Here is an 11106-nt window from a genome sequence, read left to right on the forward strand (position 1 = left end):
CCTAGAAAGAAATAATATTTTTTATTTATTTATTTACAAGTAATATTTATTTATTTGCAAAAAAACTCAATCCATTTCTCATAATGAGGCAACCATAATGAATAGCCTTGAGGAGCTTAGTTATGTGACCCAGCCTTCACCTGGCCCCACTATCCCATTGGTTTTTGGGAAAAAACACAGCAGAAAAAAGATGCTCAAACATTTGGTTGGTTGGCAACCTTCAGTCTCGAAAGACTATGGTATAATCCTACAGCACCTGGTATTCCCAGGCAGTCTCCCATCCAAGTACTAACCAGGCCTGACCCTGCTTAGCTTCTAAGATCAGACGAGATCAGGCATGTGCAGGGTAACAGTTGCTTATCTCCTTATATTTACACAAGCTTGCAAAGTGCAGGAGCTCAGCTCTTTGCAGGGCAGTTAACGGCTATCTGATTTTTGAATAGCCTCGGGGCTTGAGGCAATTAATCATCTTTAGCTTTTCATCGCCCGTGTTTTTGTTGGAGACTCAGCAGGACCCACCAAGTGCGTCCCAGTCCACTGTTTGAGAAACACTGGATTATAGGATTGCATCAATAATTTCGTACATCTTTTCTAGCATCTGCAAAGCAACATTGTAATGTATGCTGAGGTAGGTTTTTCATTTACTACTGTAATCCACACCAGCGTATTAATGCTGTTTCAGATCTGTTGTGAAAATATGAATGGTACTGTGCTTTATTGACCTCATCCATTGTACCCATCCGTTTTGGGCTCAGTTTCTCACCACCTGTTTCACTGCATAGCAGCCCCTGCAGAATTTCTCTGGTGGAGGATTTCTCAATAGTGTCTCTAGAATACATATGGCAGACAGGAGACGGCTTAATCCATTTCTTTTATATGCTCTGAACAGCTTTGCTCTCATCCAACAGGAAAAAACACAATCTCTGTGCTGTGCCCAGGTATGGAATGTCTGCACCTGGAGACAAATTTCCATGTGCATGACTATACCTGGGTTCAGTTTTACATCTTGACAGACCATATGCACTGTCCACAGAGTATGCCTGCATTAAATGGAACCTTTATTTATGTATTTTTCACATTTTTATACTGCCCTTCCTCCAAGGAGCTCAGGATGAGGTACATGGTTCCCCCTCCCTTTGTTCTCACAACAACCCTGTGAGGTAGGCAAGGCTGAGATACAGTGACTGGCTCAAGGTCACCCAGGACGCTTCATGCCTGAGTGGGGATTTGAACCTGGATTTTCCAGGCCTACCTCCCAAACCATTACCACCATCTAACTGTACCCAGTTATCTGGCACACACATAATCATTGCATAGTGTTTATATGCATAAGGTCTTTTCTAGACTGAAAAGACCAATTCAGAAGCTTACCCTACATTTTCATGTCAGACTCTGATCCATGAAACCAGTCTTTGTTGATGCTCTAGCTACTGCTGTGGATTCCTCAATTGGAATCCTAGGGTCACTGAATGAATCAATGCCACCAGGTTCCTGAAGGGTCTAACAAAGCATGCCTGCTATTTATTCTTGTGCAGAACCGAAGTGTTGTGCTCTGCTCATGCTAATGCTCTCATCCATGCTGACGAACCCATAAATAATCTCAAGTGTTCTCCTGTGTGCATCGAAGAGTGAAAAATAAAACAAAAATAATAACAAATAGATGAATCGGGATGCAGCTGCAGGCATCCACCAGCAATACAGTCCCAGGTAGCTCCTTTCTGCCGTTCAGTGATAGTTCTGACAGTTCAGATTGCTGATTGCACCGCCTGTCACTCTTCCACCCACCAGGTTTACAACTTGAGTTTTTGTTAGCGTGGGTAGGGACTAGGCTTGGATGTTTCTCCAAACAACATTTTGCTGAGTTTTAGCGAACTCATTTTTAGGCAATTAAAAGTGTCTGTCTTGGGGCCGATTTCTCAGGGAGGAAGTAAACTTGCATCAGGGTTGTATCATATCAGACATGCAGATTCACATGGACTAATGCTCATTGAAACATTTCTTGCACTTAGAAAACTGGATGTCGGGGGAAAGGGTTCTGACTGCACCCTTTTTTATGAGAACGAATTTTGAGACAAGGCAGACAGCGTTCCATCCATTGCTGTGAACCTCAGTCTGCAGTGAAAAGCAGACCGAGCCTCAATCTGTAGTCAAAAGACTCGTTTCACTCAGCAGGCCGAATAGCATCAAGGGTACCTGCTGAGAGCTTGAAGTGATGTCATTAAACCAGAAGTGATGTCATTACGCAGGTGATGACCAGAAACAGTCCTGGAATGAGCTGGAATCCCTAGCATGTATGCACTGCTGAAACAGAGGTGTCTGCGTTGGCTCAGTCATGTTGTGAGAATGGATGATGGCCGGATCCCAAAGGATCTCCTCTATGGAGAAGTCATGCAAGGAAAGCGCCCTACAGGTAGACCACAGCTGCGATATAAGGACATCTGCAAGAAGGATCTGAAGGCCTTAGGAGTGGACCTCAACAGGTGGGAAACCCTGGCTTCTGAGCAGCCCGCTTGGAGGCAGGCTGTGCAGCATAGCCTTTCCCAGTATGAAGAGACACTTGGCCAACAGTCTGAGGCAAAGAAGGAAGGCCCATAGCCAGGGAGACAGACCAGGGACAGACTGCACTTGCTCCCGGTGTGGAAGGGATTGTCACTCCCGGATTGGCCTTTTCAGCCATACTAGACGCTGTTCCAGAACCACCATTCAGAGCGCGATACCATAGTCTTTTGAGACTGAAGGTTGCCAACAACAGGAACTAGTAGACTGTAAATTACAGAGGACAAAATACTCAAATCCTGATTTGCATGGCACCTTTTTAGTGGTTCTTTTTGTGTGCTTACTGTTCAAAATATATGCATTTGCTGCAAGAAAATACAGGTCTAACACCAGCATGGCATCTTTTTTAGTGGCTGTTGCTTGTGAACTGGGGCCACAGCATGGGAATACAGAGAATTAAACCTTTGCCTCTACCCCAATTCCCTGACACAGATTTCCCTACTTCCATTAGGTAGAAGCAGAAAGCATACAGGCATACAATATGTGCATCTATATATTTTCATCTCCCATGCATGTTAGTTTTGGCGGATGGGGGCAATTTGAATAGGGTATCATGGGGACAAAGGTTAAATTCCTTACTTCTGTGGGTCCAGACCAAATCATGGTTCCTTTTTGGAAAAAGTGGAAGATGTTGGGAACTCCAATCAACATTCACAGTATGCCCCTCTAAAACAGTGTTTTCTAATAGTAGATTTGGGAGCAGCACAGATAGAGAAACCATAGCATCTGGTGAAAAATCTATCAAAAGAGCTATGTATATATTAAAAACACCTCCCATATGCACACCAAAATGATTCTTTAGTATGAGTAGCTGAGTAATGAACTATGCTCTGCTAGAGCTAATGAACAAAGCAATTCAGAGTGTGTGATGTTGTATTATGTATAGCTGCTTAGGAAGGAAATGGTGAAGGATCAAAGAGGGCTTTGCCAGTTGTTTGTAGGTTGTTCTGGTTACCACAAATGGTCAAAATAAAATGGTCAAATCAGCCCAGTCAAAGGGCATTTCTAATGCAACCTGAGTCAGAAACATTCCTGAACTGTTCATAGCTCCTCAAAGAAGAAAAAAAGAAAAGAAAAAAATGTGATGTGCCTTTTGCCACTACTGGTAGCTCTCAATTTACATAGTCTTAATTTGCATGTTTTTGGAACAGCACAGTTTTAAAATTAAAACCTGAAGTCGAATTTATGCTGAAAGTGTTTGAAATATTCACTTTCATCTCAAAAAAGACATAGTGGAAATGGAAAAGGTGTAAAAGAGAGCGACTAAGATGATTACGGGGCTGGGGCACCTTCCTTATGAGGAAAGGCTATGGCGTTTGGGCCTCTTCAGCCTAGAAAAGAGACGCCTGAGGGGGGACATGATTGAGACATACAAAATTATGCAGGGGATGGACAGAGTGGATAGGGAGATGCTCTTTACACTCTCACACAACACCAGAACCAGGGGACATCCACTAAAATTGAGTGTTGGGAGAGTTAGAACAGACAAGAGAAAATATTTCTTTACACAGTGTGTGGTTGGTCTGTGGAACTCCTTGCCACAGGATGTGGTGATGGCATCTGGCCTGGACACCTTTAAAAAGGGATTGGACAAGTTTCTGGAGGAAAAATCCATTATGGGGTACAAGCCATGCTGTGTATGCGCAACCTCCTGATTTTAGAAATGGGTTACGTCAGAATGCCAGATGCAAGGGAGGGCACCAGGATGAGGTCTCTTGTTATCTGGTGTGCTCCCTGGGGCATTTGGTGGGCCACTGTGAGATACAGGAAGCTGGACTAGATGGGCCTATGACCTGATCCAGTGGGGCTGTTCTTATGTTAATAGGGTCAATTAGTTAATATTGTTAACAATTAGTTATTGTTAATAGGGTCAGTTAGTCACTAACAACAGGACAGGGAGCAATCCCCTGTGGTTGCATCTTGCAACAGGAAAAGTATGAATTAGAAATAGCAAGTGGGGACTTTGTGCCTCCAGCGCTCATCTGCAGTGGCCTGGCCTGCATCTTTGTTTTCCTCATTTTTTTCTCAGCCACAGACATCAGTAGCCACTTCCATTCCAACTTTATGAGACTCCCTCCTTAGCCGTGAAATTCTGCAGCCCCATGCCCGGGGCACTGCCCCATGGGCTATCACCACCCTGTGCAGAAATCCACCCCCCCACTCACCAGAGGCTCATGGAGCCTCGTGCAACCTTCTCCCACGTCAAGAAAACCTCTCCGAGGTTCCCCAATGCTTTAAACTGTGCTTCCGGCAGACCAGAAGCACAGTTTCCACCCCCGTCGGGAGCCTCAGAGAGGCTTCTGCGGGTTCCTAGCAGCCGGTGCCTGGGGCATCTGCCCCAGGGAAGTCTACGGTAGGTACGCAATTGTCCCTCCTCAACTTTCCCTCTACTACATCTTCGACAAGCAGAAGTCACTAGTCATCAGTGTAAGAGTTAATTGACTTTTCCCCCAATCCATACAAATCCCATTCTTTCCTATGGGGGAAAAATGTCTTGAATCAATGTACTTTCAATAATAATAATAATAATAATAATAATAATAATAATAAACTTTATTTATATCCCACCCTTCTTCCCGAAGGGACCCAGGTGGAGCCTCATTATTTGTGTGGGTTCCATTCCAAGCACTCATGTGGATGGCAAAAAATGCACTATAGCAAATCAATTTAAAAAACAAAGTTTCTTTGCTCGGGTGATTTAAAAACGGCCTTGCTGACCTTTGTGATGTAAGAGAAGAGTCATTAAGAAGACAATCCATCAATCAGTCCTCCTCCAACTACTTAGAAAGATGCTTCACTCAGCCCCTCCCTTCGCCAATGCAAAATGATCACCTTTCTTTCATGTACTGAGGTGAAGGGAGGGGTCCAAAGGAGAGAGAAGGATTGATGGATTGTCAGCCAGCTGCGCTCGCTCTCTCTCTCTCTCTCTCTCTCTCTCATATTAAGGAGGATATTGTTAAAGGACTGTTCAGTTTTTTAAACTGATTTTAAAGGGGTGCATTTTCCACTTCTCCAGGGATCATCACATTCCTTCTCATTTGCAGTGGCCATTCCTGTTGAGTCAAATCTGTGTACGTATAAATAGGCTGGACCTGTATGCCCAGATTTCCAGGAATTTAACCCCTGCGTAAATTGAGAGCTGTCTTTGTTAATAAGAAAAAATGGCTGATCCAGGGCAACATGTAGGGGGTTACTATATCTCAGAGCTACGGTAACATCCAAGTACCAAGTATGCAAGCACTAGTTGTAAATATGAAGTTTTGGAATTTTACCTTGCTATTTTCTTTCTATGCCCACTTTCAGCTTTCTCTGTCCAAACAAAGGTAGATAGACCACCAAACAAAGGTGGTTAGGGTATTAGTGCAATGCCCAGTTCAATTGCTAAATCAGCAAGCAACACAGATGCAAAGATACAATCCAGTCACTGTGCAGCCAAGTTGTGGCTAGGACTGAGTATAAAACACAAAATGTGAACCCTATCTTACATAGTTGCCTAGAGCTAGCGTTGCCAAGACACATTGACATATATTTAACACTACAAGAAACTGCATTCTGAACAAAACACTGTTCCCTGTAACTCTGCTTTTAAAAAAAAATTAATTACACCATTTATTCCTTACTTTTATATGCAAGTCAGATCCGCAAGGCTGTTTACAGAATAAAAAGCACACTAGAAAAATAGGACTTTAAAACAGTTAAAACACAAAAATGCCACTAAAACAAAAACAACAAGAACAAATAAACCACCAGCGGAATAAAACAACCAAATATTGAACTGCTTTTAAAAGCACATTCATTTCCACCTATTTATTTTAGTCACTTCAGACAGTTACAGCCAAATCCTAACCTGCGTTGGGACATGCAGGCCAACCGGCCTGCACTGTATTCAGAGCAGGTTAGGAGGTGGCTGGAAGTCAGATGTTTTTCTCCTTACCCTGAGCAAAGTCCCAGCCACCTTACAGGGTTGCTTGGATCTGCACCATCTATTTTGCTGCTGCAAATCCAAGCAGTGCACATAAGGCTGATTGGGACAGGAGTGGGGGTTAGGATATGGCCTGCACTGCCGTGGCCGAACCTGCCCCCTTCCTGGGCCCAATCCATCTTCTGGTCTACCCCCCACCCCAAAACGCCACCTTCCTGCTTCTGTTCCAACCTCCCACCACCCTCTCCCGCTCCCTGCGCCAGTCTGTCTTGGTCAAGGCAAATGTAATCCAACCCATCTGGGGTTGGATTCAACATCTGGGATCAGGTGCGGGCCTCTGCACTAGCATGTCTGGCTCTTGGGTAGCCACAAACATGCTTGATGTCATGTTTGCAACACTTCTGGGCCTGCGTACGGATTGCACTCTTAATGACGCATATATTTTAGAATTTTAAAGGTACATTGATTATCAGAGGGTGAGTAACTGGGTAGAACCTATCTTTTAGCAAGCTCACTTTATTTTGGCCTCTCTCTTGCATTTTGTGTTATCTGTGACCATCTTGCTGCCAACTGTCTGAATTAGGTTGTCATCTTTTTCTCTGGCAGGTCTTATATACTTTTAACAGTTGTAAAGCAAGCAGACATCCAGCCATTTCTGTCTTGTAGATGGAGTTATAGGAATGGGGCTCCATCCACAATTGTGGAGGGAGGCTTCCTTGCACTGTCCCTTCCCTCATGTGGTAGGCTGGGCTACCATTGGGATGGCTGGAAGGACATTTCAGACTGCTTTGGAATGCCAAGGCCTCCTGCAGCAATTCTGTACTCTGGCCCAGGAGGTGGGTCTGAGATTAGCTGATCACCATGTGGAGCTAGGTAGGAATTATCTGCTCCTCCCAGATTGCCTGGAAAGGGAGATTTTGGAACCTACTCCAGACTGACCGTAGGTTGGTCTTTAGCCAGATTGTCCATGGTTGGCAGGGAGGAGAATCATGTGTCTACCCTATGGCAAACAAAACTCCAGGCAAAATCAGTCCTGGTTCCTGGAGGCTGCACAGATCAGGGATGCAGGATGGTTGACCCTCATGCTTGAATTGCAACACCTACTACTGAATTTGTCCAGCTCAAGATAGGCTGAGCAATTTAGCTTCCTCAACCCCTTTTGCAGGGGTTAGCAGTGAGAAAGCTGGGTGAGCCATGAGAGACCCACCCTGAGTCAGGGTGGTTTGCCAAATGGAGGACTTACTTACCCAACTGTTTCCTAGTTGGGTGCCCGCACTTAAGGAGGGTCAGGACCTGCTGCATTTTATCAATTGCTGCCCAGCATTGTAACTTCCAAAAAATCAGGACCCTGGTTTCTTAGAAGATCTGAAAATTTAAAAAAGCAAAACAAACAAACAAACAAACAAACAAAAAAACCAGAAAAAGAAACCCCCCCCCACACACACACACCAAACCAACAAAAAAACTTGCCCTGACCCAGAAGTAATTGAGATGACATCATGACATAATCATTGCAATTACTTCCAGGTGAGGGGAAGGCATTTGCATTCCTGGCTTCTGGGCAGTACAAGAGCCAGGAATGCCATTGGGGTAGATACCTTGACAAAAGCTTTATTTCAGTGATTTTCAACCCTTTATCATCTCACAGCACACTGACAAGGTGCTCAAATTGTGAAGGCACACCATCAGTTTTGGGGCAATTGACGAGGCACACCATGCTGCTGGTGGGGATTTTACATCCCCCAATGGCCCTACTAATAAATGACCCTCCTCTAAGCTCCCATGGCAAGCTGTGGACCATTCAAGGCACACGAGTGTACTGCAGTTGAAAATTGCTACTTTATTTACTGAAATTCTACTTATATGCAGCTGTTAAATATTGGTGTTAAATATACTACTACTACTATTACTACTGCTACTGCTACTACGAAGAATATAAGAATAACACCACTGGATCAGGTCATCGACCCATCTAGTCCAGCTTCCTTTATCTCACAGTAGCCCACCAAATGCCCCAGGGAGCACACAAGACAATAAGAGATCTGCATCCTGGTGTCCTCCCTTGCATCAGGCATTGTACCCACATGCAAGGGAGGAAGAGGGCTGGGCGCCAGTGCCCTAAGAGCCCTCTGAGACCACCCAGCTCCCAGCCCTCCTCCAATCCCCCCACAGGGGAGGAGACTCTCATGTTCCAGGCTGGGCCAAACAAACCCTGATCTCGCTGCTTACATTGCACGATCGGCATTCTGAGGTATCCCACTTCTAAAATCAGGAGGTTGCACATACCCATCATGGCTCGTAACCCGTGATGGGCTTTTTCTCCAGAAATTTGTCCAATCCCCTTTTTAAAGGCATCTAAGCCAGATGCCATCACCACTTCCTCTGGTGAGGAGTTTCACAGACTAACTACATGCTAAGTAAAGAAATATTTTCTTTTGTGTGTTCTAACTCACCCAACACTCAATTTTAGTGGATGTCCCCTGGTTCTGGTGTTATGTTAGAGGGAAAAGAGCATCTCTCTATCCACTCTATCCATCCCCTGCATAATTTTTATGTCTCAGTCATGTCCCCCCTCAGGCGCCTTTTTTTCTAGACAGAAGAGCCCTAAACATTGTAGTCTTTCATCATATGGGAGGTGCCCTATCCAAGTAATCATTTTGGTCACTCTCTTTTGCACCGTTTCCATTTTCACAATATTATTATTATTATGAATTATTATTAACTTTATTTTTACCCTGCCTTTCTCCCCGGAGGGACTCAAGGTGGCTTACAACAAAGGTTTAAACAAATTTAAAAACATAATTTAAAAACAGATAAATCAGATAACAGATAAAAGCATATTAACAGATAAAACAGATTAAAAAACAGATAAAAGCATATTAACAACATATCATAAAAACAGTAGTCAGATAAAAAGTAGTCAGGTTAAAGAGCATAGAGCAGCAAATCATAAAAGGATCAGGCCTGTAACCAGATTTTACAAAACATATTAACAGATGTTAAAAAGATGGTAAAAGGCCAGGAACTCAGAAGGCTTGTCTAAACAGAAGGGTCTTCAGGCCTCACAGAAAAGTTTCAAGAGAGGGAGCAGTTCTTAAGTCAAGGAGAAGGGAATATCCTTTTTGTGCTGGGGTGACCAGAACTGGACACAGTACTCCAGGTATGGCCTTAACCATCGATTTGTACAATGGCATTATAATATTAGCCATTTTATTCTTAATACCTTTTCTAATGATCCCAAGCGTAGAATTGACCTTCTTCACCACTGCTGCACATTGGGTCGACACTTTCATTGAGTTGTCCACCACCACGCCAAGATCTCTCTCCTGATCTGTTAGACAGCTCAGAATCCATTAGCATATACGTGAAGTTTTGATTTTTTTTGCCCCAATGTGCATGACCTTACACTTACATTGAAATGCATCTGCCATTTTGCTGCCCATTCTCCCAGTTTGGTGAGATCCTTCTGGAGCTCCTCACAATCATTTCTGGTCTTCACCACTTGAAAAAGTTTGGTGTTGTCTACAAACTTGGCACTGCTTAACCCTGTCTCCAGGTCATTTATGAACAGGTTGAAAAGCACTAGTCCCAGGACAGATCCTTGAGGCACATTGCTTTTCACCCCTGCCCATTGTGAAAATTGTCAGTTGACACCAACTCTATGTTTCCTGGTCCTCAGCCAGGTCCTAATCCATGAGATAACCTGCCCTTTAATTTCCTGGTTATGGCGTTTTCTCAGCAGCCTTTAGTGAGGGACCATGTCAAACGCCTTCTGAAAATCCAGATAAATAATATCCACAGGTTATCCTGCATTCACATGCCTATTGACCTTTTCAACAAACTCTAAAAGGTTTGTGAGGCATGACTTACCATTAAGAAGCCATGATTCTCCTTCAGCAAGGGTTGTTCTTCTTTGTGTTTTAAGATTCTATCTTTGATGAGGCATTCCACTATCTTACCTGGAACAGATATTGGGTTGACTGGGCTATAGTTTCCCGGGTCCCCTCTCCTTCCCTTTTTAAAGATTCGTGTGACACGTGCTATCCTCCAATCCCCTTGTACTGTGGCCGTTTTAAGGGACAAGTTGCATATAATAATAATACAGGTAGATAATATCTGCCGGAAAAAAAATAATTACAGGTAATTACATTTAAAATAGTGATCAATCTATTGGGGGGGGGGTGCAGAAGAGAGAGCCTGGCCTCTTTAGAATTTATGCTCCCCCCCCCCCCATTTTTTAGAAGCTCCAGGTTTATCCATGACTTAGCAAAAACTGATGAGAGCTAGGGGTGAAGTTTATGAATTTCATTAAGGGACCCTTACCATTCCCCCTCCTCTAATTTAAGCACTGATCTAAAGCAGGGGGAACTGACAAGGCCTTTGCTCATCTCCCATGTGTTTGCAACGAAAGGTCAACAGACAAGCCATCACATCATTTTGCTGCTCACGCTCACTATAGATTTCACATATTCATAATGGGTTTCATTTAGCCATGCATATTTTATGATCGACTCTGTTCTGCTTGCACACTAAATTTATGTAACCTAATTGCGCTGTACTGTAATTTGCAATGTACAGTTCTTGTTGTTCTTCCTCCCTCCCGTGGCTGCTGTCCAAGGCACTCTTCT

The 11106-nt window shown here is 43.8% G+C and overlaps 1 pseudogene; it reads right to left on the minus strand.

The window, feature by feature from the left end:
• Positions 1-244: 244 nt before the first annotated feature.
• LOC136650340 (5S ribosomal RNA) lies at positions 245-361 on the minus strand (annotated as a pseudogene).
• Between the last annotated feature and the right edge of the window lie 10745 nt (positions 362-11106).

This window comes from Tiliqua scincoides, chromosome 4, assembly GCF_035046505.1.
Source record: "Tiliqua scincoides isolate rTilSci1 chromosome 4, rTilSci1.hap2, whole genome shotgun sequence".
Classification (NCBI taxonomy): domain Eukaryota; kingdom Metazoa; phylum Chordata; class Lepidosauria; order Squamata; family Scincidae; genus Tiliqua; species Tiliqua scincoides.